Raw genomic sequence first — 15,313 nt, 5'->3', positions numbered from 1 at the left:
CTCGCGGGCTGTGATAACTGAGTGACCTCGCGGGCTGTGATAACTGAGTGTGGCATCTGGCAGCAGAGGACACTGGTTAGTGCCCTCGCGCTGTTCCGGGATCGTTCCCGAGTGGCTGTTTTGGGGTCGTTCCCGAGTGTTTACGTTGTTCTGGGGTCGTATGGACAAGTTTTCCACCGTTACATAATCATGTTTGCGAACGGCAGGCCGCCCGCCGGCTGATATCGTATGCACTCGAGGGGGAACTATTATCAGCCATTTAATGTCGGAAATGTATTAAAGAATGTGTATTTATATGTTACAAAAGACATTTTCGTGATTATTGGAGTCGCTGTTTTGGAACAAGAGAAATAAACGGACGTAAAGGCTTCATCCAGCATAGGTGATGTCGGACATAAAAAGCTTTGTTATGGTGTGAGTTGGTGTTTATGTAGCGCGGCTGTACCGCCGTTATCGTACCCGCCCGGGCAAATTGTTGAACTTGAGCGCTCAGGTGAATAATGCCGCCACCAGCCCGACCACCGCTCTCTCGGCTTGCTAATGACTTGTTAATGAGTCCAGGTACGAGTCAACTTTACTTAATATTCCTAATGCCGTCCTTTCTATTCATATATATCTGGGCGGAGTTGAGTGACGTCTCTCGTGTCTCTCTGGTTGACAGAAAACGGGAGATATACTTTGGGGAAACTCATGATTTTTAAACTATATGGTTGAATTTTTGCATACGGATCAAGAATACGTATGCAAGACTAAGTCACCTTATCAGCTGGAGGTGTTCGGGTAATGCCGCATGTAATCCGTAAATACTACTGATTGTTTTGAGGGGGACTAATCCTCTTAATTAAAGCTGAATTACTGTCATGCGCGCCATTAACAAAGTTGGGCCCGTCTTGCTGACAATAAGAACCCTATTGAGTGTAGTTCTAAGATCGCCATGGAGCTTTCAATATAATATTCGTTGAATAGGTCAAAGGTACACGAGTACGATGTTCTGCTGATGTATTTGGCAGAAGCACTCCAGTATGTGGATGACTCCCAGCCCAGCCACTTGGGCTGGACGGTAGAGCGACGGCCTGGCTTCATGCAGGTCGGCGTTCAATCCCCGACCGTCCTCAAGTGGTTGGCCATCATTCCTTCCCCTCTGTCCCATCGCAAATCCTTATCCTGATCCCTTCCAAATGCTATATAGTCGTAATGGGCTGATGTTTTGCGGTCGGGAGACATCTCCCGTCACGCAGGGTGCAGTCACACCTCCACAGATCTCCAGTATCATCTATTGATACTGGTAATGGCTCAAAAGGGCCACCACTTACGGGCTATTCGTGCCCGTGCCACCTTTTGGGTGGCTTAATCTTCATCAATCAATCAATCACGTTTTCCGCAGATAATTCCCTCCCCTCCTAGTGGGAACAAGAGGTGGAATGGCTCGCTCATATCCCCTTCCCACCTGCCCTCTTCTACACCACCATCATATGAACCAGACACAACCCTGCGGCGGTGTTTAGTTCTAGCTGTGTACACGGTGTCCTCCCATGGTGGACTGGTTGACGAGCGGCCACTGACTGGTTCTGGTTGATGTGTCGGGAACAGATTCCACCGGGCCCTGATGCAGTTAATATGACCCTAACCTCAGTAAATCCGTGACAGCGACTCTCCCGGACACAGTTTACCGCCGACACATTTGGGTCTGTCAATACGGACTTCCGAATTCATTTCGTTATTCATTTCACTCATCTTAATTTACTCGTGTAATTGCAAGTAAATTATATATTCAATATTAGTGTGTAGGCCCAGAGAGAGAGAGAGAGAGAGAGAGAGAGAGAGAGAGAGAGAGAGAGGAGGGGGGGAATGTCTGAGGTTGGAGGCCAGACGCTTGGGGCTAGCCTAACCCAACTTTGCTGGGTGAATGGTGTGGGGTACGGGACGGACATAGGCTTGTCGGATTCGGTACTATTGGTCCTATTAAGAGCGGGTCGGCCATAATAGCGACCCCCCCCCCTCTCCAAATAATCGGTGAAAGGTTGCTAACAGAGTCCCTTAATTTCTTAATATCTACATAAACGGAAATGTCTGTTCTCGGTTGAAAGCCGGGCTGGGGAGAAAGGAGATAAGAGGGGGAGGGTAGAGAGAAGTGAGAAAATGGGGGAGATGGGAGAGAAGAGGGAGAGGGGGAGGGAAGAGGGAGAGGGGAGAGAGAGAGAATCCCGGGCACCGCCGGGTACCCCTTCTACAGTATGCAGACGATGAGTCACAATAACGTGGATGAAGATATGGTGATCAACTCACACACCAGAAGATGGAGATACGACGACGTTCTGGTCCGTCCTCCACCATTCTAAAGTCGTGTGAGAGCCATTCTAAAGTAGTGTGAGTGAGTGAGTGTGTGTGCGTGCGTGCGTGCGTGCGTGCGTGCGTGCGTGCGCGTGTGTGTGCGTGCGTGTGTGTGTGTGTGTGTGTGTGTGTGTGTGTGTGTGTGTGTGTGTGTGTGTGTGTGTGTGTGTGTGTGTGTGTGTGTGTGTGTGTGTGTGTGTAATTTATGATAAGATGCCTCCCAGGTGCATAAACTTTTTAATCCAAGCTTTCTGGCAGTAAAGAGTCGGAGCGGCGGCCGCGTCCTGAGAGGGTCCTTCGGGCAAGACGTACTGATAACCCAATGTCGAATTTATTTTCTCTGGGAATGGAGTAATTTACTGGTTGTAGGAGATCAAAGCCTCGTCCTCTGGGTACGAGTAAGTGGCTCAGCTCCTCGCTGACCTGCCAACGCGACATTTTTTTCCAGGACCCGTCGGCAAAGGAATGAAAGTTAAGTCTTTATTTTGCAATATTGATTAACTTTGAAAGTGCAGAGCTCAGGTGTCTAATCTTTATATTAGAATGAGTGCACATTAAGTAATTATCAAAGAGCTATGTAGCACCAGGAGTTACACATTAAGAAATTAGCGGCTCTGAAATTGAACCTAGCCTATTCCTTCAGTAAACAGAACCTTGTCAGTGTCCCGTTTGGTGCTTAATATTTAGTGATATTGGCTATGACACGATGGGTTATCTATCTCTACGATACGTTATCTACGATGAGGATATTTGCGCTGTAGAAAACACAATTATCTCTCGTACGACCCAGAGATTCTTGAGTTTGAATGCTGGCCAGTTATTGGAGACTGCCTCACTCTTTTTTGGAGACTTTGCTAATTTAAGCTTTTAATTAGTTTACAGGTAACTTTATATTTTGTAAGGTCAAATCTTTTTGATAATCTTTAGTGTACGTCATCTGTCTGAAAGCTGTGTTTCTGTATTCCTTACAGCGGTTCGTTCTGTACAGATAGCTTCTGAATTTGAGGTCAAGATGCTGTTGCTGTATCTTGATAGTGCAGCTAAACAATATAGACCATATTAAATGGTTAGAACTGCCTTTTAATTAGGAGGATCCTTCAGCCTCTGTGTCGTACTGGCATATGAACAATGAAGCTACTGAAATTGTCGATCGTGCTATGTAGAAAATTGGCAATACATTGCTGATGTAGAAAATTGGCGGATGTAGAAATTTGGAACTGATGTTTAACAAATTGACGATATTTCAATTGTAGAAATGCAATTGGCGATGTAGAAGAAAAAAAAAAGAGACGCAACTTGAAGATGCTTCACATGTTAATAGATTGTCCACATTTTCTTGATTGTTGATCATCTTATCAGAATTAATATACAACTAACCATAATGAGGAATTGCCAGAATAGTTTCTTTTAAGAATAACAGTAATTCTAACATAATATCTGTCTCCTGCTATAGTGCAACCCGTTCTCGCACTTTCTTACAGTCAATATTGACTTATTAAATACGTGCATATGTGACATACTAATCATACTAGTTTACCTTGAAAAGCTTTATAGAAAACACCAACCTTACCTAACCTTTTTAGTATTAGGTAAGGTTAGGTAAGGTCAGTGTTTTCTATGAAGCTTTTCAAGGTAAACTAGTATGTTTAGTATGTCACATATGCACGTATTTAATAAGTCAATATTGACTATACGAAAGTGCGAGAACGGGTTGTACAGTGACCACGAGACCAGTTAGCGGATTAAGATTATGGGGATTAACTCTTGGAATCCTGATGAAGAGGTCTGCATGGCGAGGTCTCCGTTCAGCTGGGTGGCGCTAGGCTGCAGGGCCTAGGCTACTGGAGCAGACTCCTGGGCCGAGGCTGCTGGGATGACCTCCACTCGGCCGAGGCTACTGTACGGGCCGAGGCTACTTTGCGGTTACAGGACAAATCAGGGTGTCGTTGCCCTTCAATCCCTTCCACGATACGTTGTTGCTCGGCCTGTAGCTCTTGGGCCGAATCCTCCGTGCTGTTCGACTCTTGCGATCTCTGACTTCCGCATCGTCACTTTCGTCATCCATAACAAGTCATCATGACGGAGCGTCTGTGCGACCGCCTAAATCCCCAATCCACACGGCCTGTCAGATTCAGTGGTCCTTGGCCACTCTTTTCTGCCTCCGATTGATCCTTAATGACCCATTATTCGTCAGTTGGGCAAATTCCTCAACTGAATTACAGTTTAGGAATTAGCCCAACGTCACACCCCCAGGGGGCATACAAAGGAGCACCCCAGTGGCTCCATGTATGCCCCCTGGGTGTCCCCTGAAGTGTGTCTGGGGTGTCCCCTTAGGTGACGTCTGGCTCCTGCTCAGCCGGAGGTCACTGGAAGACGTTTTGTGTGTTTACCCAAGTTTAGGAGCAGTTAGACCGCGACTTTGTTCGTCTACTCAAAGAGTTCACAGGACGCCTGACGCTCTATCGTCTGGGGTCATTGGGTATCGACAGTGTTGCTGCTGGTGTTACGTGGGGCGGGAGTCTGGTGCGTGGCTCCGCGGAGGAGTCTAGCAGCTCACCAAACATCTACCTAACACCTAGTGTGTTCATCTGCCACAAGGCGCAGTAGTCTTCATCCGACACGCGACGTGTATATCTGGGGGGTAGAAATAGCCTAAGCTACTCTATCCCTTTGAGATGTATTTACTGCTTATCTCAATAAACATACTTGAACTTGAACTTGAACTTGACGTGTATATAACCACAAGGTTTTGCGTTTTATGCCAGCAACAGAACCCCGGGAGCATCCAGCACTCCGCCACGGCCCCCTAAATCAACAAGGGGGCAGGATCTTCACTAAGTATTTGACATAGAGAAAAGGTTCAAGTTAGGGGAATACATAGAGCGTTCAAAGGTTGTGAATCTCGTCAAGGTTCAGAGATTCTGGCCAGGAAGCGAAGAAACAGCAGGTGTTTAATTCCCCTCTGAGGAGCTGAAACAGGGAAACTGACACTTCGGTAGCATCAACAAACGTAGAAACCATTTAACTATATGTAGGAGAATACATATCTAAACCTTTCTACCTAGAACAACCGAGAATCTATGCATGCTTGTTAGCATTGCAAAAGCACTTAAATCACTTGTGGTTTAGTGCTCAAGAACCCACTACACTGAACAAATCCACAAGGGCCGTGACGAGGATTCGAACCTGCGTCCAAGAGGATCCCAGACGCTGCATTAATCGACTGAGCTACGACATGGTCAAAAGAGTTGAAACCGAAGTTCTACTGAACTTACTGGATCCTGCAGCCTCTCCGAGACGTTGTTCATTTGATGCATCACGTTAGTGTGATTTCTGCGTGTAACCCACTACACTGTATATTGTGTAGGGTTGTGTAGGGTTGATAAATGTTAATCTTCTTGTTTGAGGAGCTGTTCACTTGAGACAGTTAAGCAAGTCTCAGCTGTGTCTGGGTACAAGTGGCAGGATGAACAACCCAGCGGGTTTTCTTCCTATTGGGGAGTGTTGTACATTCTGCTATGGCGGTGTGTCCACTCACAAGATGAGTGGCGCTGCCCAATACTGTCACTATGGCGGTGTGTCCACTCACAAGATGAGTGGCGCTGCCCAATACTGTCACAATGGCGGTGTGTTCACTCACAAGATGAGTGGCGCTGCCCAATACTGTCACTATGGCGGTGTGTCCACTCACAAGATGAGTGGCGCTGCCCAATACTGTCACAATGGCGGTGTGTCCACTCACAGGATGAGTGGCGCTGCCCAATACTGTCACTATGGCGGTGTGTCCACTCACAAGATGAGTGGCGCTGCCCAATACTGTCACAATGGCGGTGTGTCCACTCACAGGATGAGTGGCGCTGCCCAATACTGTCACTATGGCGGTGTGTCCACTCACAGGATGAGTGGCGCTGCCCAATACTGTCACTATGGCGGTCTGTCCACTCACAAGATGAGTGGCGCTGCCCAATACTGTCACTATGGCGGTGTGTCCACTCACAAGATGAGTGGCGCTGCCCAATACTGTCACTATGGCGGTGTGTCCACTCACAAGATGAGTGGCGCTGCCCAATACTGTCACTATGGCGGTGTGTCCACTCACAAGATGAGTGGCGCTGCCCAATACTGTCACTATGGCGGTGTGTCCACTCACAAGATGAGTGGCGCTGCCCAATACTGTCACTATGGCGGTGTGTCCACTCACAGGATGAGTGGCGCTGCCCAATACTGTCACTATGGCGGTGTGTCCACTCACAAGATGAGTGGCGCTGCCCAATACTGTCACAATGGCGGTGTGTCCACTCACAGGATGAGTGGCGCTGCCCAATACTGTCACTATGGCGGTGTGTCCACTCACAGGATGAGTGGCGCTGCCCAATACTGTCACTATGGCGGTCTGTCCACTCACAAGATGAGTGGCGCTGCCCAATACTGTCACTATGGCGGTGTGTCCACTCACAAGATGAGTGGCGCTGCCCAATACTGTCACTATGGCGGTGTGTCCACTCACAAGATGAGTGGCGCTGCTCAATACTGTCACTATGGCGGTGTGTCCACTCACAGGATGAGTGGCGCTGCCCAATACTGTCACTATGGCGGTGTGTCCACTCACAAGATGAGTGGCGCTGCCCAATACTGTCACTATGGCGGTGTGTCCACTCACAGGATGAGTGGCGCTGCCCAATACTGTCACTATGGCGGTGTGTCCACTCACAAGATGAGTGGCGCTGCCCAATACTGTCACTATGGCGGTGTGTCCCCTCACAAGATGAGTGGCGCTGCCCAATACTGTCACTATGGCGGTGTGTCCACTCACAAGATGAGTGGCGCTGCCCAATACTGTCACTATGGCGGTGTGTCCACTCACAAGATGAGTGGCGCTGCCCAATACTGTCACTATGGCGGTGTGTCCACTCACAAGATGAGTGGCGCTGCCCAATACTGTCACTATGGCGGTGTGTCCACTCACAGGATGAGTGGCGCTGCCCAATACTGTCACTATGGCGGTGTGTCCACTCACAGGATGAGTGCCGCTGCCCAATACTGTCACTATGGCGGTGTGTCCACTCACAGGATGAGTGGCGCTGCCCAATACTGTCACTATGGCGGTGTGTCCACTCACAGGATGAGTGGCGCTGCCCAATACTGTCACTATGGCGGTGTGTTCACTCACAAGATGAGTGGCGCTGCCCAATACTGTCACTATGGCGGTGTGTCCACTCACAAGATGAGTGGCGCTGCCCAATACTGTCACTATGGCGGTGTGTCCACTCACAAGATGAGTGGCGCTGCCCAATACTGTCACTATGGCGGTGTGTCCACTCACAAGATGAGTGGCGCTGCCCAATAAACTCGCCCCTCGGGGCAAAATTTAAAAAAAAATTAAAACTGTATATTGTCTAACAGATCTCTAACCCTGTCTACTGAAAGAGGAACATGTGTATTTTCTGGTTAGTATTGAGTGAATAAATGACAACCTCTGTGGTTGAACACAACAATCCAGCCATTCCCTCCAACCTCACCCCCCCTCACTTTCCAACCTCACCCCCCCCCCGTCTCCCATGGTCCCCCCCCCTCACCCCTCCCCTCCGAATCCCGTGGTCCCCCCTCACCCCCCCCCCTCGTACGTCTCCCCCCTAATCCCGCACCCCTCGCCCCCCCCCCCTGACCCCTAAACCCGCACCCCTCCCACCCCACCCCACTCCCCCCCCCTGACACACAGGACGCCGGGTAATATGACAACAGTGTTGTGTTGACACATCTATTTTTATGCAGATGTCTCCAGTGTTGCCAAGAGCCCGGGCCAGTCTTGCCTTGTTATGTTAATGGCGCCTCTCACATTATATCATAAACAACGTCTGCGTAGCCGCGGTCACGTGGCAACACTGCTATTGTTTACCACATATAGGGGTCCTGTAGCACTGAGCTCTACGTCACAGCTTCACAATCGAGGGACCCGGGTTGAATTTCCGGGTAAGACAGAAGGGGTTGGGCACGTTTCCTTTCACCTGATGCACCTGTTAGCATAACAGGTGCCGGGGGGGTTACACAACTGTTGTACTCACCTAGTTGTGTTTCCGGGGGATGAGCTCTGGCTCTTTGGTCCCGCCTCTTAACCGTCAATCAACAGGTGTACAGGTTGCTGAGGCACTCCTGAGACGTTGTGGGGTGCATCCTGGGCAAGGTTGGCCTAAGAGGGGGAGGGAGAGGGGGGGGGAGATCGATAAACTTAATTACAGTTCAAGACAAGTGGGCCAGCCAGAGGCTTAGGGCCGCGCAGGAATATCCCTGGAAAAAAAAAACAAGTTCAAGACAACACAATATCCCAACCTTCCTCGACACTCAAGTCCATTCCATCCAGCGGTCGACCCCACAGACGCATCCATAAATTTTTACATGTTCATTCAAAACAGGAATTTTCTCAAATATATATTAATATTATAATATATTAGCATATTGTGCATATATAGGCATAGGTTAGGTTAAGTTAGGTGTTTAGGCTCTGTTGGCGATTATTTGTAGTAAGTGGGTGAAGCATTTGCTGCAACCCATCCTCGACTCAAGTCCATTACATCCAGCGGTCGACCCCACAGACGCATTTTGAAAGTTTAACATGCTGTTCATTCAAAACGGGAATTTTCTCAAGTATAAATTAATATTATAATACATTAGCATATTGTGCATATATAGGCATAGGATAGGTTAGGTTAGGTGTTTAGGTTCTGTTGGTGATTATTTGTATTTGTAGTACGTGGGTGAAGCATTTATAGCGTTGTGATTCAAACAAAATTCGTCAGTGAAGCACTTGTTCCGGATATGTTCGAACGTCAGCAGTTGTGAGTCGTGTGTAAACCGCTTTTCATTCATAAACAGGGGGTTTGGTGGGTGGATGGAATCACTTTTGGATCTTTGTTTGGAGGACGGGCTGGAATGAAAGCGGTTTACACACGACTCAACTGCTGACGTTCAAACATATCCGGAATAAGTGCTTCACTGACGAATTTTGTTTGAATCATAACGCTATAAATGCTTCACCCACGTACTACAAATACAAATAGTCGCCAACAGAACCTAAACACCTAACACCAGGCCTCGGAACGCCTGGGGCCAGATTCACGAAGCAGTTACGCAAGCACTTACGAACCTGTACATCTTTCCTCAATCTTTGACGGCTTTGTTTATAATTATTAAACAGTTAATAAGCTCCGAAGCACCAGCAGGCTGTTTATAACAATAACAACAGTTGATTGGCAAGTTTTCATGCTTGTAAAAATTTCAATACATATAACCAAAGCTGTCAAAGATGGAGGAAAGATGTACACGTTCGTAAATACTTGCGTAACTGCTTCGTGAATCTAGCCCCTGACCACTATCACCCCCCCCCCTAAACAGGAGTAGGCATTAGAATGCATGGTTCCCGTTCAGGGCGCCCTGGCCAGCCTGTGGGAACCGGCTGGAGGAGCCACAGGACAAGGTAGTTTTCCTGGATGTTTTGACTCGATATTACCACCCTATCATCCTCCTCCTTGTACGGGCTCACCATAGCCCGTGCTACTTTGAACTTTTTGTTCCAGGTAGCGAATCTTAAACAACAACAACAACATCCTCCTCCTTCCCCTTGGGTGCAGCTGGGGACACGACGTTGATGAAACCACGAATCAAAAGTTGTGATTTGAGTAATTATATGTCTGCAACTTGCGTGTTTCATTTGTTTATTGTGTAAATATGTGTATTGCAACAAGTGTGTGTGTTTGTGTTGCAGGTTGAGGGTGGCTGGGTGCCTGCCTGCCTGCAGGCCGGCCACACTATGTGACACCCCTGGCCACACCTGGCCACACACCTGGCCACACCAGCCCCTACAGCTGCTCACACCAGTCGTGTATACTGTCGTCGTTCGCATCGTGTTCCTGGTAAGTCTCTTACACCTGGCATGTTGCTCTGTCATGTTGCCAGGTACTTCTGTGTGTGTGTGTCCAGACTCTATGTAGAGTTTGTGTGGGTAAGTGATGGTGCCCAGGGTCCATGTAGAGTTTGTGTGGGTAAGTGATGGTGTCCAGGGTCCATGTAGAGTTTGTGGGGGTAAGTGATGGTGTCCAGGGTCCATGTAGAGTTTGTGGGGGTAAGTGATGGTGTCCAGACTCTATGTAGAGTTTGTGTGGGTAAGTGATGGTGCCCAGACTCTATGTAGAGTTTGTGTGGGTAAGTGATGGTGTCCGGACTCTATGTAGAGTTTCTCTAAGATGTTCAATGTTACGAACTTTTTGTGTTTGTATTATCTTAGATATTTTCTAAACAATTTTACAAGTTAGACAAACTGTTGACCAATTAATGTCTTTGTCTATATAATTCATTACAATATTGATAAGAAATGTAAATTATCTAAGATGCTGAAGGCTTCTATGTTATGCAGTTATTCTGTTTTTTTTTTGTAAATCGAGGGTTTGTATAATAATAATAATTAACAGTATTATATTTTAGTCTCTAATACGACCCATGACTAAAGTAAACTAGATGTGTATACATCAAGGCGTGTATAGGTGTATATACATACATACACACACATAGGGGGCCTCGTAGCCTGGTGGATAGCGCGCAGGACTCGTAATTCTGTGGCGCGGGTTCGATTCCCGCACGAGGCAGAAACAAATGGGCAAAGTTTCTTTCACCCTAAGTGCCCCTGTTACCTAGCAGTAAATAGGTACCTGGGAGCTAGTCAGCTGTCACGGGCTGCTTCCTGGGGTGTGTGTGTGTGTGTGTGTGGTGTGGGGAAAAAAAAAAGTAGTTAGTAAACAGTTGATTGACAGTTGGGAGGCGGGCCGAAAGAGCAAAGCTCAACCCCCGCAAAAACACAACTAGTAAACACAACTAGTAAACACACACACACTAGGATGTATACCTCTGGGTGTTTGAGCATGTAGTGTGAGAGATGGTAGTTAAAGTCTGTTTATATCCACAAGATCATCTTACAGTGCAGCATCTTGAGACTCATCTGCCAAGCTGTCTACCACATGGCATCCTCCTCCTCCTCCGCCCCTCCCCCCTCCCCCCCTCTCGGGTCAAGGAGCCCTCCTTCTACCCTCAACTGGTATACAGAGTTGATGCTGTGGCTGTACCGCTGGGCATGTAGCCCCCGGGTAGCATCTTGAGGTTATCTTGAGATGATTTCGGGGCTTAGTGTCCCCGCGGCCCGGTCCTCGACCAGGCCTCCACCCCCAAGAAACAGCCCGTGACAGCTGACTAACACCCCAGGTACCTATTTACTGCTAGGTAACAGGGGCATCAGGGTGTAAGAAACTCTGCGCATTGTTTCTCTCCGGCGCCCGGGATCGATCCCGGAACCACAGGATCACGCGGCCAGTGTTCTGTCCGCTCAGCCACCGGCTCCTCATGCTATGGGGTATCGAACCGTGGACCAACGGATGGTTCGAGACCCATACAACACTGGTGAAGGGAATGTTTAAGTCCACGGAGGTGTCGATGGTAATTTATATGCTATGGGTGGTTTCCCCCGAGCATTGTCCCAGCTGCGTCTGGGTACAAGTGACAGGATGAACAACCCAGCGGGTTTTCTTCCTATTGGGGAGTGTTGTGCATGCTGCTATGGCGGTGTGTCCACTCACAAGATGAGTGGCACTGCCCAATACTGTCACTATGGCGGTGTGTCCACTCACAAGATGAGTGGCGCTGCCCAATACTGTCACTATGGCGGTGTGTTCACTCACAAGATGAGTGGCGCTGCCCAATACTGTCACTATGGCGGTGTGTTCACTCACAAGATGAGTGGCGCTGCCCAATACTGTCACTATGGCGGTGTGTCCACTCACAAGATGAGTGGCGCTGCCCAATAAACTCGCCCCTCGGGGCAAAATTTTAAAAATTTAAATTTAAATTCCCCCGAGCATTGGTTGAATGATTTGATCATTCAACCGAAGGGAATGAGGTAGTTGGAGGTAATGTTAATATGCAGAATTGTACCCAGGTCGACTTATACCCAGGTTGACTTATACCCAGGTTGACTTATACCCAAGTTGACTTATACCCAAGTTGACTTATACCCAGGTCGACTTATACCCAGGTTGACTTATACCCAGGTTGACTTATACCCAAGTTGACTTATACCCAAGTTGACTTATACCCAAGTTGACTTATACCCAGGTCGACTTATACCCAGGTTGACTTATACCCAGGTTGACTTATACCCAAGTTGACTTATACCCAAGTTGACTTATACCCAAGTTGACTTATACCCAGGTTGACTTATACCCAAGTTGACTTATACCCAAGTTGACTTATACCCAAGTTGACTTATACCCAAGTTGACTTATACCCAGGTTGACTTATACCCAGGTTGACTTATACCCAAGTTGACTTATACCCAGGTTGACTTATACCCAAGTTGACTTATACCCAGGTTGACTTATACCCAAGTTGACTTATACCCAGGTTGACTTATACCCAAGTTGACTTATACCCAAGTTGACTTATACCCAAGTTGACTTATACCCAAGTTGACTTATACCCAGGTTGACTTATACCCAGGTTGACTTATACCCAAGTTGTCTTATACCCAAGTTGACTTATACCCAGGTTGACTTATACCCAGGTTGACTTATACCCAAGTTGACTTATACCCAGGTTGACTTATACTCAAGTTGACTTATACCCAAGTTGACTTATACCCAAGTTGACTTATACCCAGGTTGACTTATACCCAAGTTGACTTATACCCAAGTTGACTTATACCCAGGTTGACTTATACCCAGGTTGACTTATACCCATGTTGACTTATACCCAAGTTGACTTATACCCAGGTTGACTTATACCCAGGCTGACTTATACCCATGTTGACTTATACCCAAGTTGACTTATACCCAGGTTGACTTATACCCAGGTTGACTTATACCCAGGTTGACTTATACCCAGGTTGACTTATACTCAAGTTGACTTATACCCAAGTTGACTTATACCCAAGTTGACTTATACCCAGGTTGACTTATACCCAAGTTGACTTATACCCAAGTTGACTTATACCCAGGTTGACTTATACCCAGGTTGACTTATACCCATGTTGACTTATACCCAAGTTGACTTATACCCAGGTTGACTTATACCCAGGTTGACTTATACCCAAGTTGACTTATACCCAGGTTGACTTATACTCAAGTTGACTTATACCCAGGTTGACTTATACCCAGGTTGACTTATACCCAGGTTGACTTATACCCAGGTTGACTTATACCCATTTTGACTTATACCCAGGTTGACTTATACCCAGGTCGACTTATACCCAGGTCGACTTATACCCAGGTTGACTTATACCCAGATCGACTTATACCCAGGTCGACTTATACCCAGATTGACTTACACCCAAGTTGACTTATACCCAGGTCGACTTATACCCAGGTCGACTTATACCCAGATCGACTTATACCCAGGTCGACTTATACCCAGATTGACTTACACCCAAGTTGACTTATACCCAGGTCGACTTATACCCAGGTCGACTTATACCCAGGTTGACTTATACCCAGGTCGACTTATACCCAGGTCGACGTATACCCAGGTTGACTTATACCCAGGTTGACTTATACCCAGGTTGACTTATACACAGGTCGACTTACACCCAAGTTGACTTATACCCAGGTCGACTTACACCCAAGTTGACTTATACCCAGGTTGACTTATACCCAGGTCGACTTACACCCAAGTTGACTTATACCCAGGTTGACTTATACCCAGGTCGACTTATACCCAGATTGACTTACACCCAAGTTGACTTATACCCAGGTCGACTTATACCCAGGTCGACTTATACCCAGATCGACTTATACCCAGGTCGACTTATACCCAGATTGACTTACACCCAAGTTGACTTATACCCAGGTCGACTTATACCCAGATTGACTTACACCCAAGTTGACTTATACCCAGGTCGACTTATACCCAGATTGACTTATACCCAGGTCGACTTATACCCAGGTTGACTTATACCCAGGTCGACTTATACCCAGGTCGACTTACACCCAAGTTGACTTATACCCAGGTTGACTTATACCCAGGTCGACTTATACCCGGATTGACTTACACCCACGTTGACTTATACCCAGGTCGACTTACACCCAGATTGACTTACACCCAAGTTGACTTATACCCAGGTCGACTTATACCCAGATTGACTTATACCCAGGTTGACTTATACCCAGGTTGACTTATACCCAGGTCGACTTACACCCAAATTGACTTATACCCAGGTCGACTTATACCCAGATTGACTTACACCCAAGTTGACTTATACCCAGGTCGACTTATACCCAGATTGACTTATACCCAGGTCGACTTATACCCAGGTCGACTTATACCCAAGTTCACTTATACCCAGGTTGACTTATACCCAGGTCGACTTATACCCAGGTCGACGTATACCCAGGTTGACTTACACCCAAGTTGACTTATACCCAGGTCGACTTATACCCAGGTCGACTTACACCCAAGTTGACTTATACCCAGGTCGACTTATACCCAGATTGACTTACACCCAAGTTGACTTATACCCAGGTCGACTTATACCCAGATTGACTTATACCCAGGTCGACTTATACCCTGGTCGACTTATACCCAGGTCGACTTATACCCAGATTGACTTACACCCAAGTTGACTTATACCCAGATCGACTTATACCCAGGTTGACTTATACCCAGGTCGACTTATACCCAGGTCGACTTACACCCAAGTTGACTTATACCCAGGTCGACTTATACCCAGATTGACTTACACCCAAGTTGACTTACACCCAAGTTGACTTATACCCAGGTCGACTTATACCCAGATTGACTTATACCCAGGTCGACTTATACCCAGGTCGACTTATACCCAAGTTGACTTATACCCAGGTCGACTTATACCCAGGTCGACTTATACCCAGGTCGACGTATACCCAGGTTGACTTACACCCAAGTTGACTTATACCCAGGTCGACTTATACCC

The 15,313-nt window shown here is 47.3% G+C and overlaps 2 protein-coding genes across 2 annotated transcripts in view; one reads left to right on the top strand and one right to left on the bottom strand.

Annotated features, from left to right (window-relative positions):
• Positions 1–15,313, top strand: part of LOC123746147 (protein draper) — a 691,165-nt gene that overhangs the window by 420,725 nt on the left and 255,127 nt on the right. Inside the window, exon 2 of the mRNA XM_045727449.2 lies at positions 10,091–10,238. The gene's annotated coding sequence lies outside the window, so the exon portion shown is untranslated. The remainder of the gene's footprint in view (positions 1–10,090; positions 10,239–15,313) is intronic.
• Positions 1–15,313, bottom strand: part of LOC138357486 (uncharacterized) — a gene marked incomplete at its 5' end in the record, with an annotated part of 120,603 nt that overhangs the window by 74,780 nt on the left and 30,510 nt on the right. The window lies entirely within an intron of this gene.

This window comes from Procambarus clarkii, chromosome 78, assembly GCF_040958095.1.
Source record: "Procambarus clarkii isolate CNS0578487 chromosome 78, FALCON_Pclarkii_2.0, whole genome shotgun sequence".
NCBI lineage: Eukaryota > Metazoa > Arthropoda > Malacostraca > Decapoda > Cambaridae > Procambarus > Procambarus clarkii.
Note: the sequence above shows the minus strand (reverse complement) of the source record. Positions and strands in the feature narration are given on the sequence as shown.